Genomic DNA, 15103 nt, shown 5'->3' with positions numbered 1-15103 from the left:
TTCTGATAGACTGCTTCATTCAGCTCACAAAATAGATAGCTACCACTTCAATCTACAATTATGAAACCCGAGGAAATCTAAATTTATCCTAATGTATTTTTGCAGAACACCAAACCACCTTAAAGCTAATGATTAGGACGTAGAGTCAGTATAACAGCTTAAACTGACAAGCTTTACCAAAGGTGAAAGACAGAAGCAGCATAGCATAGACACAAAGACATTAATTCAGTAAGTCTCTGAGAYACAAGTCACTGAAGACTGGGAGAATAACTCCAGGGGAAGGATCACCATATGGTCGGCCCATTACCTGTGTTCCTCTTTAGGCTTGCACATCAGTCAGCAAGGGAAAGGGGATGTCAGTCTACATGGAGCTTTGATMTGGCTTGGTACAATCGTTCTTGCTACATAGATTTCCCACTTACTTGTAGAACCAGAATAAGACCATAGTACATGGMCAGTTTCCTATCACATGAATAGTTCCCAGTACAATTAGTTTGGGCACGTACAAAAGACCTAAGACTCCAGGGAAGTGCTGTGCATATTACTTTGCTGGTATGCCTTTTTTGCTGCCTGCTTTCTCCATGGATGTAACACCAGCTGGATATATCTGTTGTCTCTTGAAGAAGGGAGGTTCATTTAAAATAACTCACAAAATACTACTAAATATTTTTCTTTCTTCTGTGACATTAGACCTTTCAATATTTGGCTAGTGATTAAGACTTTTCCGAAAGTGTTGGTAACAAAGTCTCTTGACTCACTCCTGTCCTTAGAGCCAACAAATTCAAGCTGAAGTCACAGTGTTGCACRTAAGCTTTCCTTTCCCTCTCCTCGGTAAAGATTCTTCTCTCCTTCCCTGGAGGTATAGGCATGGCATAATCAGTTTTTCTCTCATAAGTTTCCAGCATACTTTCAGTTCGAGTCAGAATTTGGATGTTAATTAACAAAACAATAAATCTTAGGATAAACAGGATAGCCACACTTTCCAAACTTTGGAATTTTAGTTTGTTTTTTGAATYTATTGATCCCAAAAGCAACCTGTAGAACAAGATTAAATTTGAGACTTGGCCTATATCCTAGGATACTTGGGCCATACCAGTGCTTGTATGGATCGTTAATATGCAATGTGTCTAATGATACTTTTGTGAAGGTTCTGGCAAAACACCAGCTTGTTACCCAACTGTGTTAACTGAAGTGTTGTGTGCACCCATTTAAAATCATTCTGCAATGTAGCCACTAAGATAGGTAAGGAATTAGCAGGAGGGTGAGAGGGCTACACAGCTAAAGCATTGACAAATGTAGTATCACCTCTAGGCATGCAGCTGCTTATCCTGACCACAACTGGATCCAACTTTGCACAGTCTTGTGATAAGGAGGGAAGAATTTGGTATCCTTGGCCACTGTCTTTTCTTTGATACCAAGATATCAGGAGTTATGTTCGCATTCTTTTGAAATAAATTGTTCTAAAATTATCTGTTCCTCGAATGGTCCTTTTTGATAAAAATAAAAATCATTGTAAATGGGCGAGTGCTGACTTTGATCACTATCTGCTAAAACAATTTTCTGCAGAGAAATTCCACATGGAGATTCACAGTTTCTCACCAATCTTAGAAACCTGTTGTGCCAGCCCAATAGTATGAAGAGACCATGGGCATCGTTAATCCAGCTGACAGAGGATTTTTTCAGTCTAAAGAAATCTCTTGTTGGCCAACAGCTTGAATACAGTAGAAAGTGAAGCTAGGCAGAGAATTGTAGAGTCACTAAGGATTTCCATATTTTGTGGAGTTCCCTTTCTAATTTACAACAGAAGACAATTTGAATTTCTGGGCCAAAAGACAGAGTGCCTTAGAASTAAGGCCTGATTGCTGAAGACGAGGTGGACAGAGTACTTTCCTATATTTAATTGGAACAGCATCAATATTGCACCATCTCGTTTCAATTTTAAGAAATCAATAAATTCTGAGAGCAAATTACATCTGAATCTTACCTACAAAAACAAACATAGAGCTTCTGCTTCCTTCAGCACAGGTGGAGTGGGAAASTAGAGGATAACTGTGGTCTCTAAGTCAACTGTTGCAGAGTTATCAGGAATTCTTCTGTCAAATCTTTATCTAAAATGTTCGATGTCCATTGATRATGTCTTACTACTTGAGCCTAAGTTTATTTAAGCCTTTCCATGAGGAATTATCTTTGCCTCTGTTGAGATCTTCTTTATTCATCAGCCTGGACTCTCATATTCATTTCACGTGCTCCTCTACTATCTGTCCTCAAGGAACATATTTCCACTTCAGAATAACCAAGCTTCAGCAACGGATGATTAAGTGTCATTGCCATGCRGTGAAAGCACAACCATGCGACCACTAAGAACTGCTGAACTCGGGCTGTTTCCAAGGAGAGAGGTGACCTCAGTATTGAAATGTGTCTGTGATAGCACAAAGTTTCCTGTGTGTTCGTWCAGTTCCTAGCATGATGAGTCTTCATTCCTGATTGGAACATCTGTGAAATACCACTAGTAATGCATAATGGGAATAATTTGATAAAACACAGATTAAATGAAGGGAAAGAAAAGTGAAGTCTAGATATCTAAGTGCACTTATCTGCCCATTTTCTAGCAAGAAACATAATGGACACTAGTTTTTCCCACAAAACTTTAGTCACAATCAAATTAAAATTTCCTGTACGACTCTTTTTTGCTCATCAGTAAAAAAACTGTGCTGTCATTACTCTGATACTTGAGGATAAACATATTGCAAATGGCCATCAGTGCTTTATTATAAGTGACAATAATGATGTTTCCTTGGCAAAGAAGACCTGCATCTAAATATGTAAGAGCTGGTGGCTCCTAAGGATATATTTAAATCCRAGCAGTCTTGAACAACTGGAATAGTTATCAAACTGACAACATGACCATTTTTCTTAGAGATTAAAATGGCATATTGATGATGATTACTTTAATCTAATTTTAAGTACCTCATAAAATGCTTGAGAGGTTTGAAGCAATCTTCAGTTCAAAAGTTTTCTTCTAATTACAAGCCCTGTATACAATCTGCCAAAGATGATCTACTGTCATTTCACTCTGCCTGGAGGAAGATGCTATAGAATGGAAACAGTAAAAGAGAGGCATTCAGACTGACTCGTATTCAGAAATGAAACACCCAAGTTTCTCTTTCACAAAGCCTGAATCTGAATAAAAATAATATTCTCTCCTTTTCTAAGCTCTGTCTACCTCTTTGAAGATCTAGAGTCTCTATTTCACTTCTAAAACTGTCTGGGGTTCTCTGAGTTTATTCATTGAGCTCACTGAAAAAATATTGGTTGAACTTTGGTAGCCTACTGATCCATGCCAGACATGGCAATTATCATCATCCTTTGTTAGAGTACCTGAGTYAGTGACCATAGGATCATGCTCTTTGCTATTTGCCCCTTCTTTCGCCTTATCCTGTAAATTCTGTAAGTCCACACGATGACAAGCAGCTCAGGCACATGAGCCAGTTTTCCCTAGTGGCCACAAACTCTGAGAATAGGCATGGTCTGAGGAATGGAATCTGGTAGATGCTGGGTAGCACAGYCGAAATTCTCTCTAGCCTTCATGTAAAGTAACTATGTCCATTAACAGTTTGTGTTCTTAGGTGACTCGGCCCAGGGAGGAAGAGCCAAATTTGCCAATCCCCCTATTTCTTCTCCTCCTCGCCCCACCCCTGCTCTCCAAGACTTTTGTGTGATAAGATATCTGATGTCATTCTCTAGATAAGGAAGCAACACTGCCTTATGGTGGTACGGCTGTTAAACTTCTTTAAATCGATGAGTGTGAGTTGTTTCTGCAAACTCCCGTTTGCACTGCTTTTTACAAAAATCCTATCCAGTTTGTGCTGTCAAACTCCAAATCACTTTTGCTGCATCTAGTCTTTCTCCTAATCTATCTGTTTGAACATGCTCTTGTTGTTTTGATTTGGTTTTTCGGGGTGATCCTATCTTGTCACCGCATTTTAAGCTTCTAATGCCGAAATCATGCCTTATTTCTGTCCTGGAAATATTTGGAAACCACATGTACTGCAGACTATTATAAATAAATGATAACAGGGCTATTGCTTGGATTAAAATATTAATTCTGAACATGTTAGACCTTACCTGTTATTATTCTCAACTCAATCAGTTTCTTTTTAGTATAACTATTAAATTTGATCCTTTTAAAATTAAAGATTACCTTCAAATACGTGGTTAGGGTTTTTTGCTTGTTTTCAGTGGTCACAGAATGCATGATTTACTTGTGCTTTTCCTAAAGCAGATGTTTTGAGGCAGACAACAGATTTACAGACAGCAGGTCAGATGAACAGAGTCCAGGTCTGGATAGCGTGGTTTCAAATTCCACTTGATTTATGATAGAACTCTATCCCGTTTTTTTCCTCAGGTTTTTAGACTGCCTGGTGCTAGGATGAGCAATAGTTCTATCTCAGCATAGACACATAGATTTAGCTAATTACAATGTTGCAGGTGTTGTGATCTTGACTGTATTAATATTGATAGCAACTGACCTTCTTAACGATTTGTCCAAATTTAATTGGGAATGAAGAGAACTAATCAGAATTATTACAGCCATTGGACGTGGTGTTAGGTATGTTCCCACCAGACAATAACRGGAGAACATATTTGGTCTTTAAGTTAGCATAGTTCCTCCAAGGATATTGACTCTGAAACTTTTAGGAGGTCACTTTGAAAAGTGGAATAGGAATGCCATAGAATCCATAGAATTTGATGAAAACAAAGAAGCCAAGGTTTTCTTTCTTAGGTGTACTAATGGAAGACTTAGTGAATAGTTGTAGGAAAAACTGATTCCGTACAGTCTGCAATGACAGTTTATTAAGCTATCTGATATCCTGAATGCTATTAATTTAACTTAGAAACATTTAAAGACTCAAATTTATATTCAATGTGTCCATAGATACCTTGCTGAATTGGAGCCTAAATCAGTGGGAGCTTTGCATTGACCTCATTGGTAGCAGTGTCAAACTTTGAGTTGACAATCAAAAAATACAGAATGCAATTGAATGTAGACATATTTCAAAATAAACTCATATAATTACAGAATAATTCAAATAGGACGGGACCTCAGAAGGTCTCTGGACCAATCTCTTGCTCAAACAAGGTCAGCTCTGAGATCAGACCAGACTGTTCATGGCAGCAGTTGGGATTCAGTCAGGTCTTGAAAACCTCCAAGGGTGGAGGCCGAACAGACTCCCTGAGCAGCCTGTTCCCCAGCCTGGCTGTCCTCAGAGTGGAAAAGGTTCTGCTTACATCCAGTCTAAACTTCTCTTGTTTCAGCTCATGCCTGTTGTCTCTCATCCTCCCACCCTGCACTTCTGTGAAGAGCCCTTCTCTGTCTTCTGCATAACGTCCCCAGCTGCTGTTAGGTGTCCTGGAAGCCATTCCATCTTGAATCTGAACTAGCCTCTCCTCTGGTGCCTCAGCCTCTCCTCACAGGGCAAGTGCTCCAGCCTCGACCATGCTGGTGCCCTTTTAGAACTCAATTCAATTTATCAATGCCTTTCCTGTACTGGGGGAACAAAACTGGGTGCAGAATCTAGGTGTGCTTGTGAGTGCTTATGATCCCTTCCCTTGACCTACTGGATGTGCTCTTGTTAATCCAGCCCGGGTGCTGTTATAACCTTCTGTGTTGCCAGGGCACACCGTTGGCTCATGTTCAGCTTGCTATCCCCCACCAACACAAGGGCTTTTTTGACAGAACTGCTCCCCAGGCAGCCATGCTCCCCAGTCTAACCCATTGCCAGGCCCATACTGGGCCAGATAAAGGTCCMTCTCTTGTCTTGTTTCTGACAGTGGTCACAAATGGAGGTCTAGGAAATGGGAATGCCCCAGCCTCCAACAATTTGCAACTCACAAGCTTTATAAGACAGAGATGTTGTTTTTGTATTGAATTCTTCCAGTTGTCTGTTGAACCTATGCAAACTTTTGGCATCTACAGCATGTGTAGTGAGAAATCCCACAGCTTGATTACATGCAGTAATAGATAATCAACCTTTCTTTGGTTGTTTTAAACATCCCTACTCACTTTCACCATGAAATTATATAAATTTCTGTCATATTTTCCCCCAGCCATCTCTTGTCTAGACTGAAGAGTCACAGACCACTTAAATGTTCCTTGAAAAGAAAGATACCATTTCATAGCTGTGATCATCTTTGTAATCCTCATCTCCTGGGCAAAGTAAAGAATTAAAGAAAGCAGATAACAAAGAGAATATATTTAGAGGGAGGAAAKGTAGCAACAGGGGAGATCCTGAAGAAGGCTAAGGAAAGYAAATATACAGAAAGATATGAGAAAYCTCAAGAGCAAAGGAAMAAAGCAGGAGGGAATGAGGGAAGCATGGGCTGKTTTTTTTWATTCAACTACAATACCATTATTAGTGTAGTTAATGTTAAAACCCGCTATACTCCCAGTATACTTTCAGTCAGTTACTTCATTTATGTCAGAATCCTGCTTTGACCATGAATGTTCCCATATTCAGATCAAAGACAAAGTAGAATGCTTAAAAGACATTTTAAAAATCTTCAAAAGAGTGCCTAGGAATTAACAAAAGTTTCAGAAATGGTACGATCTGAAATTTTGACCTTTTTGTCTCTATCTTGTTTCAAATTTTTCCCAGATGACCTTTTAGAGGTCACCTCTGCAATAGATAGTAATCTCTGCAGTTAAATGGGTTGTTCTGATCTCTTTAGAGCATCACATACTATCCAGACCTGATGTTAAACCACTAGACTTTTTGGAGTACTATTTTAATGAAAATAACAATTATTTTGTTTATTATTTGGAACACTAAATTTAGGTAATGTATTTAAATTGTGAGTAAACTGACTTMATTTCTGATATTGTTGCATTGGCATAAATTGAGTTTGCTGAACATTTTCTCTTACTGATGGCTTGATAAATCTTTTTTGGCATTTTAAGCTCTTTACTCTTTTATACATATAGTTTTATCACTCAGAACAAAAAAAAAAGTACTCATCAATCTTTCTGTAAAATCAATAAGACYCAAAGTAATGAATGATTCTGGACCTTCATTCATCCTAATTTGATTCAGTCTTCTAAAGAAAAAAGTTTAAACTTTCGTTAGAATCTTGGCATGAAAGCTGCAACACCGTGGGCAGTATCAGAATAGCACAGAAAATCTGAGACGTAAACTGCAGGATATTTATTCAGCATGTGGAGTCACTATTCATTCAGGACCTGTTTAAAGAGTATTAATTCCTACYGGGGAGCCTCCCTTACTTCAAGCAGTCCGCTTGGCTTCAATAAAATCTACTCACATAGTTTTTTTCTTTTTTACCCCCTAGGAGTTCAGACTCCCTTATTATGACTCTACAAAAATAGCTTTTTTTAAAGTAGAAAAATCTCATGGACAGGATATCATGTAAAGCATGATATTTCTCATAGAAACAGTCAATCAAGTTACTGTATTCTAAGCCATCTWGTGAATCAATGACATTACCGGTATAGATCTCTCCCTAAGATGAACTCGAGGCACTATATTGGCGGACAGCCACTCCTGCCATTAAACAGTGCATTAAATCCCTGTTTCTTTGGTGCTCATAGAATAATTTATRATACCCATCCTCCAGACCTTCCCARCCATCCCAACAGATAACAGATTTTTCCAACAGATACTGTGTTGAGGTTACTCCTCTGCTGGCAAGAGCTATGCATATGCAGCTGGACTGTGTCCTCTACTTGGAGACAAAATACTTAAAAGTACAGAAACTGAGGTATGAGCAATGAACATAAGAATATGACAAAATGTCATATCTTTTATTCTATGGAGCCATCCTTCATGTAGTTTTACAAAAATAGTGATTTTTCTATACCGGTACTAAGTAAAACTAAGATTATTCAATTTATACAAACATGAAGATGTTATCAAAAGTGTAACTGTGATTATTATTCAGTCTTGTAAAGCCTGATATATAGGTCTTAAACGAATTAATTTGCACGGTGCTTAAATATCTGTAAGTGCAAATCCTTCTACCACCTTTGGTCATGAGAATGGAATTCAGTACAACAGAGAACGTAAAATCACTTGCAGAATTAATATTCTAAACCCACTTCCCAGAGAAGATATCAAGCCACACCGTGTGTTATTCTCATCGCAGCCACTCAGCCTTCATATTTATCTCTATCCCTAACATCAGCCAGGGGAATTTACCACTTCTTGTGGTTAGAAGAGGCTTCTGTAAACTAAACCGTGTGCTGGTAACTACTAAAAATACCCACAAGGAAAGCATCTGCTTTATCTCAAAATCATTGTTTTTTGTTCAGCTGTGTACAGCTTTCTGAATTGTACATAAACCTGAAAGGCAATACAGAGATAATTCTATAAGAATATGAACATTTTTGAATAGAGAAACACAAACACATGAGGATAAGGTCTTGACCTGAAGATCTGACAATCTAAAGAAAGGCTAAATAAAAGACAAAGGACTCTCAAGGACAGACAAGAATGTAAGAAAACTGAATGTAAGGTTATGCCRACTTAGAATTTTGTCAGTGGAAAGCAAGGAGGATTTAACAATAATCATTTTTTGCTTTCAAGAACAAAAAGATCAGGCAATGTAGCAACGGACAGCTTCAGCTTGTATGAACATAAGACTTAGGAMAGCATCTCAGGGATCAAGTTCATCATCAGTTCATCAGTATGATGTACTAGATTGCMGCCTCATAAAATCCTTCTCAATGAACTAATCCAATTGCACCTTAAAAATTAATTGGAATTTTGATTTGCACTAATCCTACTAGAGAAGCAGGGGAGAATACAGTTCTGAAGGYGGCAAGGGAGAGAAGAAGACAGCTCCAATCACCTGCTTATTTTCAAAAACCAGAGAGAAGCTGATACATCAAATATCTGGGGCCATATGTGTGTCCAGTGTCATGTTAGCAAAGTGAGAGAGGAACTAAAGTAGGAGAAGGAGAAATACAGTTTCCTCCTGGCAAATCTGCACCTGATCAGTTATTCTGGAAGCCTAGGCATAATTGATTGCTGGCCTAGRTGGGCCAATTTGAATGGAGCAAGAAGACATTAGTCCACAAGATTTAGTAAAAATTAGGATTTCTAAGAATGTTAGGGCAGAAGCACCTAATACTTCATTAACAGTGGTGAGTGATGCAGTTGCATGAGCCGCCCTTGGAAAGCAAGCACTGCTCTGAAAGACGGTTGTGCCCCTAGCATTTCGTCTTTCAAAGAAGGGATGGTTTTGACATGCTGTATGATATCCACAGCCTCTGAAATATTGAGAATATACTGACAGGAGGGATAGAGAACAGGACAGGAGAGAGAAATCTTACCAAAAATGTCATTTTTTATACTCTTTGTATGACGTTGGTGCTTAGTGCTGCCATGGTGTATCTTTGCTACAGGATATAGATTAATTCTTGTAAGGAGCACTAATAGCTTGATCAATTCTATGATGAATGACAGACTGATTTATGTCTGTACTGTCTCCCGCCATGAGTTAGGAAGGCACTGTTGCTAGGAAGCCAAGAACAGTGAGGATTTCAACTGCAGCAAGAAAAACCTGGTTTTGTTGTGTTGCACTCTCTAAATCCCTTTAAACTCCTCAGAGAAAGCACATTTGTTTTTCCACTCCGTATGTTTGATTTTTTCCTCTGACAGATATACGGAAAACTACCTAGGTGAATGCGTGACCTTACAACATAATCATTTACAATAAATCTTTTGAAAATTACTTAAACTCCTCCTGACAACAGCACTTTTCCCCTCGTTCCAAACATATGATATGCCTTTTAATGTTTATACCTGGCTATTAATATAATCACAGAGYTAAACTGATACTAGAAAGAGGAAAATAATTAGGGGTCTTAAACCTRTCTTCAGGATCTAAATAAAAAGCTTCACTTTGCTTCACTGCAGGTCAAAAAAAAATCAGATCATTTCAGTGCCTACATATATGTTTGAACGTCCATGCAATATTTGAAATTCAGTGATAAGAACATTTTAAATACCTTTAGCCTTAATAATCTAACTTTAACTCTAAGYTCCTGCTTGTGTAAAGCTTTGCTACAGGTCGTACCTGGAACAGCTCGGCTTTTCAGAGCTTCGGAACGCCCAACGATCCATGCTGTAACTCACGGGCACTCAGCTCTCCTTAGAAGAAGGTCAATGGTGTCTCAGATTAGGACTACAGAAGGAAACTCTCATCCTGAGCTTCAAGAATTATTTACATAGACTGGTAAATGATGATTTTTCTTTTGGCAATAATACCTCTGGTGCAGCACTGGCCTGATAGCAATGGCCCCTAGTGATGCCTAAAGAGGGTATGATGTCTGCCAAAGGACTGCATGAGGCTGTAAAGTCACAACACAAATTCTGTAACGCTTATCTGGAATTTCCCTTGGAAAGCACAAATTCAGCTCGTTTCCAATCCCTGTTTTCCACTGAAAAACAATTCTGACAGATAAAGATTGACCAGTCATTAAGTTATATATATTTTTCCAAACAGCACTTCCCAAACTTATTGACCATAACCACTGTCACCACTCAAAAACTGTTGCAGATTGTCATTCAGCACTATCATCAAACTTAGATGGAAATGCTCTGTAAGCAATATCATTCTGCAGATCATCTTGGGAAGATACTGCCCTACATCCTTATATGGTTTTCTTAATTAGTTCACAGGTTTTAAATATCACTACTGAAAAAAAACAGAGAATAATAGAGCAAGTTAATTTTTACTTTTCTTGTTGTTGTTGTTGGCTATTGTGAGACACTAGGAGTAGTAAGGAAAGCAGAGAAGGAAGGAGGATTTCAATTAAAGTATATATTCAAAGGTCTATTAATGAAAGTAAACATTTAAAATATACAGTTCCCCAAATCTTCAAAGCATCCTTCAAAATTAACATAAATTTTCTAGATGTCTCTTTAAAAAGTTTCTCTGTGAAAGTTTGCATGTTGTTGTTATATCTTTTTTTAGAGCAAAATTCTTGGAAACTAAAGTGAAGTCAATAGAAATCATATGTGACCTCCACAAAAGCTAAATCAGAATCTGTACATTTATTTTTAAATTATAGTTTGTTGGCTTCTCTGCTCTAGATGGGCTGTAGGCCAAGCTAAATCTCTCAACCCTAACAGAAGCCCAATTAACTAAGATAAATTGTCAAATCACTCCTGAGAGGTTCTCAGCATTATTTAATCTTCAAAAGGAGTTGAGGCTGTTGGCCAAAAGAGATATTCCACTGAGTATCAAGAGCATTTACTATCAAATCTACTGTTTCTCTGGCCAAAGTATTTAGCGTCGTGATCAGATTCCTCAAAGTTGTGAGACTTCAAGACTCTARTTCCAGAGTGTATCTTGTTTCAGACCAAGGCAAATCAGTCGTTGACTGCTCCATATAGCCATGGCCYCACTCTGTCTTACACAGGCTCCATTTTCTCTTGCTGGGTTTACTCCTTCCAAACACCTTTTCATTTTTTCTCAGATAYATTTAACAAAATCCTCAGTGCTTTTCAGTTTTTCTCAGATATATTTAACAAAACCCTCAGTCCTTCAGCCTTCCATGTCCACCTACCACTTCTGTTGCATAAGCACAGCCACACATAATTGCGTGTTTTATTCTTTTTTCCATGCAGAGGCTTTGATATTGCAACTGTGGTGTTAAACGCTGACTTCCGTCATCTTACCAAAGTACATCTCTGACCCCTGAGTCTGCTCCTGCAGGTCATCTCTGGTCCTAACTTACTTGCACAGCCTGGGCTAAATTCAGTGATGAGCTATGAAGAGCTTTGGGGGTCCCTGTACCTTTGATGTCCAAGCCTGGGTGTAGCTAATGGGGGTTTGGATACTGGCATTGCCCAAATCCCAYTCTGTGCTAGTGTATGCATGACATTAGGTATTGCTAATGAAGGGGACTATAGGTTTTTAATCCTACCAGTTCCCTACCTCTGGCATCCCAGCTTCTGAATAATGATACATATCTGAAATCCCCCCATACAGGGTGAATGGAAGCACAACTTTCCCTGTGCTGCTTCTAGCAATCAGAGAGTTAAATGTCAGTTTATGTCCTCAAAATTTTGAGGGTAGTTAAAGACTGTTTGTAATATTTTGTGCTGTAACTCTGTTACCTCCCCCTTGATTTTAGCCCTGGTGCTTTAGTTCTGTGGTAAGCATATTATAAGGTTATAAGCAAAAACTCACATATATTGTCATTGCTTTTTAGATACAGTATGATCCAGAGCTACCATATTCGCTTTTTCTTCCATTTATCTTTTTATCTATTAGGGTGGAGAGCCTGTTTATTAGAATTAGCTATAATATGGAAGCTATTACAGTCCTCTATCATGCATTTCAAACACAGACTTCTCATCAGCAAAGCTTGAATTCTGTAAATGGGCTATATGGAAAATAATACACAGCATTCTTGACTTTAAGTCTTGAAAATCAGATTTCATTGATCATATTACCAGCAGTGTACTCTCTCTCATTATACAAATATTCAGAAACTTTTTGTGCTAAAAATACTTCTCAGTAATGTATAACAAAAAAGCTTATGGGTGTCTTGCTCTTTGCAAAGACTGGCAAAACCACATAGGCAGAATAGAATTTCAATAATTCTACTATCTATGTGGAATATACTGGGCCTACTTGCACATACTCATGCTGCTCTGAAAGAGCACTCATGCGTTTTACACTGCAGGGTGTCTTTATGATTATTCAAGAGTGCTCAGGCTACAGAAAGGGATACCACCGAACTCTTGCACAACATGTTGGAGAACCCAAAGATATTTTTTCTCGGAAGATCTTCTCTTAGGCTTCTRTCACTAACTATATAGCAGAGTCGTGGAGCATAAGAGATACTTTGAGATATACGTTGCAACATACTTCTATTCATTAAGTAAGAACATTTGGTTTTGCATGAAGAAGGTGATTTATGCTAACTGAAGTTGGTATTTAAGGTATGATATGCCTTGAACATCTTATAGATGAAAAGAAATTCTGAAAAAAAGACACAGACACAGTGTGCAAATCAACATAGGTTTGCTTTCTTTTGATTTTTTCTTTTTTTTTCTACAGCAGAGTGGGATTTATTTCACCTAATTTTTGATGACGAGCAAGTAAAAAACTCATTTCTTCTGGGCACCCATGTCTTYCGCTTGTCCTTGCCGGAGGAGAAGAGACACCAGCAGATCATCCTCAACTTCTCTCAGTCACCACCTATTTTAGGATGGAATAATCTAATCATCCTCTGCCTTTATTCACCACAGATAGAGGTTAAATCACTGGTTTAAACTGGACGCATGAATTCTAGTTGAGTGTAGGAAAGATGAATCTCATCTTTGATATACAAATACCAAAGCACAATATCTGCATGCAGCATAGCATCCTGTCACTGAGAGTAGAGTAAGTTGTAGATGACTTAACACATTTGAATGTGATGCTCTTCTATTTAGATGCATGGTTTTATGAGGAATAAGCATTTAGGTACCTATTTTGAGAGCCCAGTTCAATRCAAATGTGATTACCAAGCACAACAATAAAAATGTGCAAAATAAAGAATTACTTTTACAGAATTTTCACCAATAAAAACCTGAACATTGGGTTTTCCAGAAGAAAACTAAAAATTTAATTACAAAAGTGGAAAAAATGCTGTCTTCTTTAAAGAGAAGGCTCTGAAGGACCATCAGGTCATAAAGCCAAGGTGAAGAAGGAGGATGATCAAGGCCGCTAAGAGTAGCACAAAAAGGAGGCTAAGGGTTGAAAGGGCATGCACTGCTTCAAGTCAATAGACTATACCTACTTATGTGAATAGATTTAGGATCAGATTCATAGAGAGAACAGAAGAACTAAGAGAACACAACCCCGTGAAGTGAATAATTTGAGAGCTCCATGGAGGAGCAAACCATAACAAAGTCTGGATGAGAATGAGAATGTTGTGTGCAGTGTAGAGGAAATGTGGTATAATGAAGTAAAATATTACAGAGGTCATTATTCTTTCTTGAATAATTCTGAAACCTTAATTACTATTTTATTATACGGGGTGGTAAGGGAAGGGGTAGCTTCATTTAGCACTACTTGTTCTCTACAGAGAACAAAAGCTTTTTGCCTTTATGAATAAATACTCTTCTTTTGACAAAAGCAGCCAATTAATGGCACATATGTTGTATCCTACTCACAAAACCCAAATGGCAAATGCTCTCTGGGCAGATACTTCATATAATAGAAAGGAAGGGACTTTTGTATTTGCAAAGAYAAATGACTTCAATGTCAACTTTAATTTGAAACAATTCTTCCAGAGATTGAAGGCAGTCATGACTCAGGGAATGAAAAGATCTAAACCACGACAAAGAACCTTACTTCTCAAATGAAAGACATGAGTATCCTGATCTGAAACAAAGAACCATCAGTTAAACTTTTATTTTTAAAAAATTGTATCATAAAAGCATGAAAAGTACACATATTATCTTTTTTTTCACCCAGGTTAACAAGGTATACAGACTGCCTGTTAGAAATATGAAAGTCCACCTTTATCTTTTAATAAAAGGATCTGATCTTGTTGAAATCTACTTCAGATTCCCTGAGCAAGACATTAAGTCATTATTATATTTACTAGCTATCTTGATTTTTGTCTAAGATGTTAATTAACAAGACAGAGAAGGTGTACCTGCTACCATTTAAAACAGGCACACTCAGAATTTTAAGACTTACTAAATCTGATTTTTGTGGGTTCTGCAACTGCATCCAATAATTCATCCAATAATTTTGAAATTTTTAGGATCAGTGGCCAGGCTTGCCACTGCACAAACAGCATAAACAGAAGATAGGCTTTCTATTATCTTTGCTGCCCTGCTGGACAATATCAGTTGATCCTGGAGAGTTACAGGTTTTTTTCTTTTTTATTCATTGTTTTCTGCTTAGCTACTTTCTTCTGGACCTCACATGGCTAAGTACTGACTTGATAACTGAGAACAACAAAAGCATTTTTCTAATTAGACATTGTACCTTCCCAGAACATAATTCGTATTAAAAGAATATGTAGTGTCTATTATCTATTAAATACAAAATCCAAAAGCTGATTGAATTGAGAAGA

The sequence above is a fragment of the Rhea americana genome, unplaced genomic scaffold, assembly GCF_003343005.1.
Source record: "Rhea americana isolate MKP2758 unplaced genomic scaffold, rheAme1 scaffold_58, whole genome shotgun sequence".
Lineage (NCBI taxonomy): Eukaryota > Metazoa > Chordata > Aves > Rheiformes > Rheidae > Rhea > Rhea americana.
This window is presented reverse-complemented; position numbering follows the sequence as displayed.